This window comes from Coregonus clupeaformis, chromosome 12, assembly GCF_020615455.1.
Source record: "Coregonus clupeaformis isolate EN_2021a chromosome 12, ASM2061545v1, whole genome shotgun sequence".
Classification (NCBI taxonomy): Eukaryota; Metazoa; Chordata; class Actinopteri; order Salmoniformes; family Salmonidae; genus Coregonus; species Coregonus clupeaformis.
In genome coordinates this window covers 47,775,959-47,788,938 of record NC_059203.1, presented here as the reverse complement: position 1 = coordinate 47,788,938, position 12,980 = coordinate 47,775,959, and positions in this window count along the sequence as shown.

Here is a 12,980-nt window from a genome sequence, read left to right as displayed (position 1 = left end):
AGTGATGTCGTGTTGCTTGTCCCAGAGGAACTCACTGGACTGCTTTAGCAGCTGACGCAGGGGTGCATTAGCATTGGAGAGGCTTGGTGCGAACTTGGCTAAGTAGTTGACCATGCCAAGCACTGTTTCCAGCTCTGCGCGGTTCTTTGGTGGCTCCATTTCCTTTATGGCTGAGATCTTCTGCGGATCTGGCTTGATTCCATTCGCTGTGAGAAGATGTCCGAAGTAGCTGACATCTGTAGCGCCGACTGTGCTCTTCTCTGTGTTGAGCCGGACTCCTCTCTCGCGGGACCTTTGCGGCATCGCGCTGAGGTTTCTGTCATGTTCCTCTTTGGTTCGACCATAGACAAGGATGTCGTCCACCATTGCCACAACTCCGTCAAGGCCTTCGTACACCTCATCGATCTTTCGCTGAAACTCGTCTTGGGCTGAGATAATCCCAAAAGGCAGGCGACGGAACCTGTAGCGTCCAAACGGTGTGTTGAATGTTGTGAGCTTAGATGACTCTTCTGTGAGCTTGATAGCCCAGTAGCCTGATCTGACGTCCATGACACGGAAGGAGTGTGCGCCCGCTAGCTTGTGTGGGATGCCATCTAGTGTCAGTAAGGGGAAATGGGGGGTGTTTGATAGCCTTGTACTAGTCTCTTGGGTCGAGACACACTCTGAGCTTGCCTGTGCGTGGTTTCTCCACCACAACTAATGCATTGACCCAATCCATCGGTTCTGTAACCTTGGTGACGATGTCAGATTGCTCCATGCTCTCCAACTCTTTCTTCAGACGGGCGCGGAGAGCAAGGGGAATCTTTCTCGGTGGGTAGACCACAGGGGTTGCATCTGGGTCAAGGTGAATGGTACATTCTCCTGGGAATAGTCCTATTCCTGTAAAAACATCACCAAACTCCTCCATGACATTATCTATCTCTACTGGTGCTGTCACTAATACAACTAGCTTGATGAGGTCCATGTCTAAACCTGCAGGTGCTCGAGTGTCAACAATGTAAAAGTCAAACATCATGTCACTTTCCTTGTATTTGCATTTGAAAGTGCATGTGCCTTTTACTGGGAGCTGTTCACCACCATAACCAGTCAGTCTGCGCGTGGTGGGCTGTAGCTCGCACTCAGATGTCAAGCTTATTCAGAGGAATAATGTTTACTTGTGCACCAGTGTCTAGTTTGAACTTTAGCTCTGTGCCTTGTGTTCCTATCTCAATGTCAGCAAAGGCTTGCTCGGTCTCTGATATCAGACTTTTCTGTGTCACTGAATCAATAAACAGTTCATCAGCATTTGACTCTTTGATTGACATTTCATCTTCACTCACTGTATGTACTGTTTTTCCACGGTAAGCTCTGCACACTTTTGCAAAGTGATTCCATTTTCCACATTTAGTACACTGTTTGCATTTAGCTGGGCAATTTCCCTGTTTGTCATGCACTTTGTATCCACAATATCCACATGTTTTGGAGTTCTGTCACTCTCCATTTTGAAACATGCTCTCTGTTCACGTGATGCGCTCGTGCTGCCTTCTTCACCGATTCAGAGGAGCAGGTAGCTGCACTTTTCCTCTTCTCCTCTTTCCTTCAGAGGACCAGTGAACATTAGCTCCACATGCTGTTTGAACTTACACCATGCATCGGGTAGATTTGTAGACCCCCAATCCATTTGAGGTGAAGGAACTCCAGCAAAATCCATCTTTTAGTCCTTTTACTCTGACACCATGTCTTGTTTTGTATGCTTTGTACAAAATAATAAAATGCAGCACGACAGAATCTTTCTAAACGTAGCTCTTTATTAGCTAGCTATAACTGGCATGTTCATGTGTCTCCGGCCATGATCATTTGAAGATGACCTCACCACCTGGGTGGTCTTAACCAATCATAGAGCAGTATGATACGATGGTAGAATGCATCCAATTACAATTCAGTATGCTGACCCGTATGAATATTACAAAAGGGTTGAGGGTTTGAATGGTGCACTTGAAGAGTCCATGGTGGTGGATAGGCCTTCACTGCAGGCTGCAGGGGTTGCCTTTCACCAGCAGGATCCTGACATTTTAAAGGTTAAGAAGGTGGCCTTTATATCTATGGTGATAAATGGCACTGCCAAGGTGGAGAGAAGATCCAGGAAGATAGAAATCATTGTGGAAGCGGCGGATCCACACTGATCCTCAACACGGGGGCCCCTCAGGGGTGCGTGCTCAGTCCCCTCCTGTACTCTCTGTTCACCCATGACTGCATGGCCAGGCACGACTCCAACACCATCATTAAGTTTGCCGACGACACAACAGTGGTAGGCCTGATCACCGACAACGATGAGACAGCCTATAGGGAGGAGGTCAGAGATCTGGCCGTGTGGTGCCAGGACAACAACCTCTCCCTCAACGTGACCAAGACAAAGGAGATGATTGTGGACTACAGGAAAAAAAGAGGACTGAGCACGCCCCCATTCTCATCGACGGGGCTGTAGTGGAACAGGTTGAGAGCTTCAAGTTCCTTGGTGTCCACATCACCAACGAACTATCATGGTCCAAACACACCAAGACAGTCGTGAAGAGGGCACGACAAAGCCTATTCCCCCTCAGGAGACTAAAAAGATTTGGCATGGGTCCTCAGATCCTCAAAAAATTCTACAGCTGCACCATCGAGAGCATCCTGACTGGTTGCATCACCGCCTGGTATGGCAACTGCTTGGCCTCTGACCGCAAGGCACTACAGAGGGTAGTGCGTACGGCCCAGTACATCACTGGGGCAAAGCTCCCTGCCATCCAGGACCTCTATACCAGGCGGTGTCAGAGGAAGGCCCTCAAAATTGTCAAAGACTCCAGCCACCCTAGTCATAGACTGTTCTCTCTGCTACCGCACGGCAAGCGGTACCGGAGTGCCAAGTCTAGGTCAAAAGACTTCTCAACAGCTTCTACCCCCAAGCCATAAGACTCCTGAACAGCTAATCATGGCTACCCGGACTATTTGCACTGCCCCCCCCACCCCATCCTTTTTACGCTGCTGCTACTCTGTTAAGTATTTATGCATAGTCACTTTAACTCTACCCACATGTACATATTACCTCAACTACCTCAACTAGCCGGTGCCCCCGCACATTGACTCTGCAACGCGGTACCCCCCTGTATATATAGCCTCCCTACTGTCACTTTATTTTACTGTATATATAGCCTCCCTACTGTCACTTTATTTTACTTCTGCTCTTTTTTCTCAACACTTTTTTGTTGTTGTTGTTTTATTCTTACTTTTTTTGTTTAAAATAAATGCACTGTTGGTTAAGGGCTGTAAGTAAGCATTTCACTGCAATGTCTGCACCTGTTGTATTCGGCGCATGTGACCAATAACATTTGATTTGATTTGATTTGATTTGATTTGAGACTGAAAGATTTACATGGAATATTGTCACAAGCCTTACCACCCTCTCAGGCCCTAGAGCAGGGTTCTTCAATTCCGGTCCTGGAGGGCCGAAACACTTCTGTTTTTTTATTTCTACCTGGTAGTTAATTGCACTCACCTGGTGTCCCAGGTCTGAATTAGCCCCTGATTAGAAGGAGAGGATGAAAAACAGAGGTGTTTCGGCCCTCCAGGACCGGAATTGAAGAACCCTGCCCTAGAGCCTGAGAAGGGAGATATGGAGAATTGGAAGAAGTGGGAGTTTTTTTTTGTTGTCAATGTTCTTTTTACCTTGTTTTGGTTTCAACCCTTCCAGTTGGTGGCAGCAAGACACCTTTTTGGGTTGTAGTCCGCCATAAAACTCACAGAAGAAGAAGTGCATGTCAGAGCAAAAACCAAGCCATGAGGTCGAAGGAATTGTCCGTAGAGCACCGAGACAGGATTGTGTTGAGGCACAGATCTGGGGAAGGGTACCAAAACATTTCTCCAGCTTTGAAGGTCCCCAAGAACACAGTGGCCTCCGTCATTCTTAAATGGAAGAAGTTTGGAAACACCTAGACTCTTCCTAGAGATGGCCGCCCTGCCACACTGAGCAATCGGGGGAGAAGGGCCTTGGTCAGGGAGGTGACCAAGAACCCAATGCTCACTCTGACAGAGCTCTAGAGTTCCTCTGTGGAGATGGGAGTACCTTCCAGAAGAACAACCATCTCTGCAGCACTCCACCAATCAGGCCTTTATGGTAGAGTGGCCAGACGGAGGCCACTCCTCAGAGTTTGCCAAAAGGCACCAAAAGAACTCTGACTATGAAAAACAAGATTCTCTGGTCTGAGAAACCAAGATTGAACTCTTTGGCCTGAATGCCAAGCATCACGTCTGGAGGAAACCTGGCACCATCCCTATGGTGGAGCATGGTGGTGGCAGCGTCATGCTGTGGGGATGTTTTTCAGCGGCAGTGACTGGGAGACTAGTCAGGATCGAGGCAAAGATGAGCGGAGCAAAGTACATAGAGATCCTTGATGAAAACCTGCTCCAGAGCACTCAGGACCTCAGACTGGGGCGAAAGTTCACCTTCCAACTGGACAACGACCCTAAGCACACAGCCAAGACAACACAGGAGTGGCTTCGGGACAAGTCTCTGAATGTCCTTGAGTGGCCCAGCCAGAGCCCGTACTTCAACCCGATCGAACATCTCTAGAGAGACCTGAAAATAGCTGTGCAGCAATGCTCCCCATCCAACCTGACAGAGCTTGAGAGGATCTGCAGAGAGGAATGGGAGAAACTCCCCAAATACAGGTGTGCCAAGCTTGTAGTGTCATACCCAAGAAGACTTGAGGCTCTAATCTCTGCCAAAGGTGCTACAACAAAGTACTGAGTAAAGGGTCTGAATACTTATATAAATGTGATATTTCAGTTTTGTATTTTTTATAAATTGGCAAACATTTCAAAACCTGGTTTTGCTTTGTCATTATGGGGTATTGTGTGTAGCTTGATGAGGGAAAAATCTATTCAATCAATTTTAGAATAAGTCAAGGGGTCTGAATACCTCCGAATGCCCTGTATATACAGGACATTTTTAAAAAGTCAGATCCAATACCATATTTACATGTGCAGGGATACTGGAGTGATGGAGGTACTGTAGATATGTATAGGAGTAAGGGGACTACGCAACATGATGCAAGATAAACCGAGTAGCAGCAGCTTGTGGGTATGTGGAGTCAGTGTGAGTGAGCAAATGATGGAGTGAGTGTGTGTGTAGGGCCCTGTGAGTGTGCATAGAGAGTACACATATTGAAATAAAAGGTAAATAAAGATACAAGAGAAACTCAGTCCATATAGCTATTTATCAGTTGCTTGGGGATAGAAGCTGTTCAGGAGCCTGTTGGTGTCTTACTTGATGCATCGGTACCTCTTGCCGTGCGGCAGCAGAGAAAATAGTCTGACTTTGGTGGTTGGAAAAACGATTGTAACCATTTCCTTGTTTGACCGCTAGGTTTTATGGGTATTATGACTCATACCGCAGTACTCTATTAGTCCTTATTCCTGTGACTAATCAATTTGGCTATTTAAGCTCTGAATATCAGCTACCCAACTTTATCAGGAGTTATCGTGAGCCTATTTGCAATGTGTCAACACAGCGGGAAATGCAGAAGTATTTTCTTTTTCGCTATGATCAGCTTGTCAAAAATGGACAGATACCACTGATCTTGACAATGGGGTGAAACTCCTGGACAACAGTTGTGTGTCATAGTCGTCATCTAAAAAGGACCAAGGCGCAGCGTTGCGAGCGAACATATTACTATTTATTTAAACGTTCACACGAACAAAACAATAAACAACGAAAACGTGACGTCTAATGGTACAACACGAAACCACACGAACAAAATCCCACAAACACAAGGTGAACACAGACAGTTTAAATATGGCTCCCAATCAGAGATAACGAGCCGACAGCTGACACTCGTTACCTCCGATTGGGAGTCATTGACCAAATAAGGAAACACAAAACCAATGACCACCCAACCAAAACAAAACACAACCAAAAGCGAACACACCCTGGCTCAAAATACAAAGTCCCGGAGCCAGAGCGTGACAGTACCCCCCTAAAGGCGCGGACTGGGACCGCGCCTCAAAACCCCAAATAGGGGAGGGCTGGGTGGGTGTTGCTCCTCGGAGGCGGCTCCGGCTCCGGGCTTGACCACCACCCTACTTCAATCCCCGCATAACGGCCCCGATCCGATCTGACCCAGCTGGCTGGATCAGGACTGACGACCGCGCACCCCTGGCTTAGCGCGTGAGGCAGGAACGGACCGGACCTGGCTGACGATACGCACCCTAGGCTTGGTGCGTGGGCCGAACGGACCTCACCAGGCTGACGCCTCGCACCCCTGGCTTGGTGCGAGTAGCAGGAATGGGCTGGACCGGGCTGACGACTCGCACCCTTGGCTTGGTGCGAGTAGCAGGAACAGACCGGACCAGGCTGACGACTCGCACCCTTGGCTTGGTGCGAGTAGCAGGAACAGACCGGACCAGGCTGACGACTCGCACCCTTGGCTTGGTGCGAGTAGCAGGAACGGGCTGGACCAGGCCGACGACTCGCTTCCCTGGTTTGGTGCGAGTAGCAGGAACGGGCTGGACCAGGCTGACGACGCGCACCCCTGGTTTGGTGCGAGTGGCAGGAACAGGCCGGGTCGGGCTGACGACGCACACCGTAGGCTTTGTGCGTGGAGCAGGGACAGGCCGGGCTGGGCTGGCGACGCACACCGCAGGTCTGGTGCGTGGAGCAGGAAGAGGCCGGGCTGGGCTGGCGAAGCGCACCTCAGACTCGGTGCGGAGCGCAGGAACGTGCCGGGCTGGGCTGGCGACGCGCACCACAGACTCGGTGCGGAGCGCAGGAACGGACCGGGCTGGGCTGTCGGCGCACACCGTAGGTTTGGTGCGGGGAGCAGGAATAGACCGGACCGTACTGGGGACACACACCACTGGCTCTACACCGGGATCTGGAACGGGCCGGACCGGACTGGCAACACACGCCAGTACCTCTCGCCGTGCCTCTACACCTACCATCCCCTCTTCTACCAGTGGCCCCCCGTAACCTGGCGGCCTCCTCTGCAACCCCGCTGGACCGCTCCATAGCGGCCTCCTGCTGCCCGACCGTCGTGAGCCCCCCTAAAAAATTTCTGGGGGTCTCTCCAGGCCTCAACATTCTCTCCCATCTCTCGCTCCTCTGTCTCCAACCCTCTTCACTCAGCTCCTCCATGGGCTTGACCCAATCGAAGCTGCCACGGAGATCTATTAGCGATGGCTCTTGGACACGCTGCTTGGTCTGGTCTTGGTGGGATTTTCTGTCATAGTCGTCATCTAAAAAGGACCAAGGCGCAGCGTTGCGAGCGAACATATTACTATTTATTTAAACGTTCACACGAACAAAACAATAAACAACGAAAACGTGACGTCTAATGGTACAACACGAAACCACACGAACAAAATCCCACAAACACAAGGTGAACACAGACAGTTTAAATATGGCTCCCAATCAGAGATAACGAGCCGACAGCTGACACTCGTTACCTCCGATTGGGAGTCATTGACCAAATAAGGGAAACACAAAACCAATGACCACCCAACCAAAACAAAACACAACCAAAACGAACACACCCTGGCTCAAAATACAAAGTCCCGGAGCCAGAGCGTGACATTGTGAATGGCCATTCTATATTGTCCATTTTACTTTGACATGTCCTGTTTTTAGGATATGTTGTTTGTTAACATGACACATTTTTTATTGATTGGGTGCCATTTAGGTTAGGCTATTTGATCAGATAAACCTGCATGATGTAAAAAGTGTCAGTCTCATTGTCATACATTTTATCTCCAGCCTGTAGTCTACAGCAAAGGCCACATACTCTTTCTGCCATATCCTATATCTGCTACATGATTTATGTTAGATTATTTTTTTGATGGAAGGTTGGTGGAGTGCTGCAGGGATGGCTCTTTCCAACAGCACCCTGAGGCGCGCTGGGAATGGACAAGCAAAATATTTTGGGCCCCTGCCTTTGACAAAGTGGGCACTGCTTATCACAGGGCGGCATCAGCGCTCACCTAAAAAGCCCATATGCCACTGGTTGAGAGAAATTGTCATTGTTTTGGGGAAGAATTATGATGTTTTGTGTGTTGTTTTTGAAGGTGGGTCTTGGTCAGTTTACCTCAGAAAATGCCACCCTCATCAATCTGCCACTATAAACGGCCGCCTAATCCTGCCTAATGAGCGGCCGGCCGTGCTCCCCATTGAGTAGACTGTATGTATCAAGGTGACATCTATATGGCTATCAATATTAGTTATTTATTGTGTAGGCTGGTGCTAACATACTTAAAATAAAATAATGGGAGGGCGGGAAAAAAAGTATTACCGCCGCGACACGAACGTGCAGCTGCGGAGTAGGAAGCACCTCGAAACAACAGCGGTGCACTGGTCGCCAGTTTATCGTCGTGCAGCCCAATCAGCCACACTAAACGATGTCCAGTGCCAACAAATCTGGCCAATAGCTGATTCGCTTTCCATATAACCACCCCTTTCGACACACCCACTCGCCCATACTCCGGTCGCCAGCTTTGACTGCATTTTCGACTAAATTCTTACTTTCGTGATCAGACGATTTCTGGGGGTCTGTTCTACCGAAGTTGTTAACTGTTTTTGTGTTTGCCAGTTAAGAGCAGTTCTCAGCTGCTAGCAGTTTCTTACTGGCAATAAAAACGGATGATTGCCATCATTTTTTAAGTCATTACTGAATTATTGAATGTAACAAATCAAACATTAAACCAAAGATTATTATAACTAACCTCATTGTTCTATCTGTGATTAAACCATGTGTGGATTTTTGTCTCCATTTAGCTTTGTTTCATCTGGCTGTGAACACGTTGGACAATAGTGCAATATTGCATACAGAGTTTTTAAGGAGACTTAAAAAAGCAAGTCTGCTGAAACTTTTGAGGTCTACTTGGAGATACCTGGGCACCCTACTCTGCACTAGGGCATTATCTGAGCAGACATTACATTTACGTCATTTAGCAGACACTCTTATCCAGAGCAACTTACAGTTAATGCATACATTATTATAAATTTTTCATACCCCCTGTGGGAATCAAACCCACAACCCTGGCGTTGCAAACGCCATGCTCTATCAACTGAGCTACATCCCTGCCGGCCATTCCCTCCCCTACCCTGGACGACGCTGGGCCAATTGCGCGCCGCCCCATTGGTCTCCCGGTCGCGGCCGGCTATGACAGAGCCTGGATTCGAACCAGGATCTCTAGTGGCACAGCTAGCACTGCAATGCAGTGCCTTAGACCACTGCGCCACTCGGGAGACTTCTGCCTACAGCTGCTTTCATCCTTCCACTTGACATTGTGCTTTAGATGTTTTTGGACTACTGCCAAACTTGAACTCCACTTGGTTTAGACTACTTGGATTTACTTTTTTTTTTTACTTTAGCACTTGCCTCCCTCCGAGCTTCCACCGGCCTGTACTGGAAACTACTTACCCCCCAAGGTGCTTCTCTCCTGGCTATCATACTGGTAACACGGACTCTTTTGCATTGCTGTTTTGATGGGCCCCAGCATTTAATCACATTAAGTCACCGCTCTCTCCTTGCTGTTGTTATGCTGGCGAGTATTGTGCCTTGGTTGTGTTTATTATGGTTGCTGGCTTGATTCTAGTCTGATTGGGTTCTGGCTTGCTGCCTATAACTGTGGTGATCCTACAAACTGTGTGACTCAATCTAACTAACTATCACACTGTGTGGATTGATTGACTTTTAGCTGATTCCTCGCCAACCTATTTTATTTGTGTGGATTTTAACGGACTTTTTCCAAAATGGAGTCTAACACTTTCCGCCATACGGGGAAACTGACTTTATCCAGATTGGCGGCTACCACCTTCAGAGACTATGGTGATTGTTTCATCCCATGTAGCAGCTGCACCTATGTTGCACAGTTCCAGGATAATATAGAATGGCCAAATTTCCAATGTGGAAACTGTCAGCTTATTTAGGAATATACTGTATGTCTGAGCTGGACATCCAGAGTAAGCAAATTGAGACTGACGTGGAAATTCACCACTAAGGACTCAAACTCAAAGTAAATGAAGCAATATTTATTAATGCACAGAGAGGTTCACAAACTCAATAAGGTCTTGATGAAAAACTCTGAAGGGGAGGTTCCCTTTCAGTCCCTTTATACAAGTTCTAAGTATGATTTACATAATTCATTATTCACATAGGCGTTGGTTCCTGCATGTGACTGACTTATTCCACACGAGGCTTCTTACCTTGAAACTGAGACATTTTATCACTTCTCTAGTTCCCAGAGCAATGCTCTGGGCGTACTGCCAAATTGCTTATGAGGGATAGTGTGGTTTCCTCCTTTGTGCAGTTAACTCGTCACTCGCATGAACCCAACCAAGACAGGTTACTACAAATGCAGCATTGTGCTAAACATACGATCACATAAACACAAGAGATTTCCATCACAAGACATTGGAGTGTATCCTGGATAGGTCCCATTCTAAGACCTTTTCCTTTTCTACTCCTCAGCATGGTTGTCGTGCCACTACCTTGCCACCATGTCGCCACTCTCCGACTGACTGGCCAGGCCTGCCCTTCTTCTTCTTCTTCTTCTTCTTCTTCTTCAATGTGGTTTATCGGCGCTTGTCATCCAACGTTATAGTGCATTACCGCCACCTACTGTACTGAAATGTGGGCCAGCAACAGGGAGAAACTAAATCCTACCTGCCAACCCTGTTTCTCTTAAAAAATATAACAAAATATTTGGAACTATATCTAATGACGTTCTACTCAATATACTATTTAAACTAATTTCCTGTATCCCCTTCTCCCTCATACTAGATCTCATCCTCTCTCTTTCCCTCTGATACTGCCCACACTGTAGCAATACACGCTCCACTGTCTCTATTTCCTGACAATAATCACACTTTCCTGATGGATTTTTTCCTATCACATTTAATGTCTTATTCAACTGGCTGTGTCCCACCGTTAATCTTATAAAAATAGCCTCCTCTCTTCTGTCCCTTCCTGCCGTCCTCCCCTCCCCGACTTTCCTCTGTACTTGAAATAAATGCCTTCCCTTATTATCTCTATTCCACTGCTCCTGCCATCTCTGCACCATCACTATATATCAGTCTTTTTGCCTCTGCCTTGCTCATTGAAACTTCAACATCAACATCCCCACTACTAAGTGCTTGTTTAGCCTGTTCATCTACTGCCTCGTTCCCCTCCACCCCCACATGGGCTGGGTCCCACGTAAATCTTATCTGAATACCCATCTGTTTAATCCTACCATGGGTTTGTAGCACCTCATAAAGCAGGTCTTGTCTGCTACATGAGTTAAAGGACTGGAGACTCATTAACACTGCGCATGAATCAGAGCAAATAACTACTCTGTCTTGTTTGACTTCCTCCACCCACTGCAAGGCCAACAGTATGGCCATCAGCTCCGCCGTATGTACAGCCAGATGATCTGTAATACGTTTCCTGACTTCCACCCCACATTCCTGCACTACAAATGCTGACCCAGTACGTCCTGTCCTTGGATCTTTTAAACCATCTGTGTAAATGGCCACAAAATCCTGATACACAGTTTCCAGACGTCTCTTAAAGAAATCAGCTGGATCAACCCCCTCCCTATCTTTCTGTAGTCTCGCCAACACTTCTAGATCAACTACTGGAGGCAGGAGTAGCCATGGTGGATTTACAGGAATAGCTACCGTTGGATCAAACTCCCTTCCATACAGTCCCATCTCCTTCGCCTGGGTATTACCCATCCACCCAAAGCTTGTGTTCTGTCTTCGCTCATGTTCCCAGCATGCCTGTAAAATCCCTTTCGCAGGATGACACCCAATGTCCTTGTAGGTTTACCCAATAATTAATTGCCAGCTGCTGTCTCCTAATCTGCAATGGCATATCCCCCATCTCCACCTGTAATGCAGCCACTGGGGACGTCCGAAACGCCCCACTACATATTCTGAGTCCTTGCCCCTGTATGACTTCTAGCCTTTCCAGTGAGGTCTGGGCTGCCGAACCATATGCTATACTGCCATAGTCTATTACAGATTGGATCAATGCAACATACATGGTCTTCAATGAGGAACGCCCAGCCCCCCACTCCTTCCCCGTCAGACAGCGCATCACATTTAGCACCTTCTTACACTTTCCCACCACTCTCTCAATGTGTTCTGCACAGGTCAGTCTAGTGTCAAAGTATACCCCAAGGAACCTGAAAGCCCCCACACTCTCCAAGTTTCTCCCATATAACCTCAAGCATACCTCATCTCCCACCTTCCTCCTGGTAAAGAACACTGTTTGAGTTTTCTCTACAGAGAACCTGAATCCCCACATTAATGCCCACCGCTCTACCTCATCAATTGCTTCCTGTACCTTCCTGACTGTGTATTGCACATTTCTTCCCCTCTTCCATAAGGCCCCATCATCTACAAATAATGACCTCCCCATACCCGGCTGTACCTGAGAGTAAACATAATTGATCATGATTGAGAACAACAGAGGACTAATCACGCTCTCCTGTGGTGTACCGTTATCCACCAAGTAGCTGCCTGATAAAGACTTCCCCACCCTCACCTGGATTGACCTTCCAAACAGGAAATCCTTTATCCAGTTGTACGTTCTTCCTCCTACCCCCATAATATCAAGCTTGATTAACAACCCCTCCTTCCACATCATATCATATACCTTCTCCACATCAAAAAAGACAGCTACAACAGTCTCCTTGTTCACCTGAGCCTTCCTGACCTCTGCTTCTAAGCAGAGCACTGGATCCATAGTTCCCCTACCCTTCCTGAACCCACTCTGATGTGGCGATACTAGCCCTCTGCTCTCCAGGAAGTAAGTTAGCCTCTCCGTAATCATACGTTCCATAATCTTACATACAAGCGATGTTAAAGCTATTGGCCGATAGCTTGTTGGCTTCGTTGGATCCTTCCCGGGCTTCCAGATTGGTACCACTACTGCCTCCTTCCAACTGCCTGGTAGTTTCCCCTCCTCCCACACTCTGTTGTACAA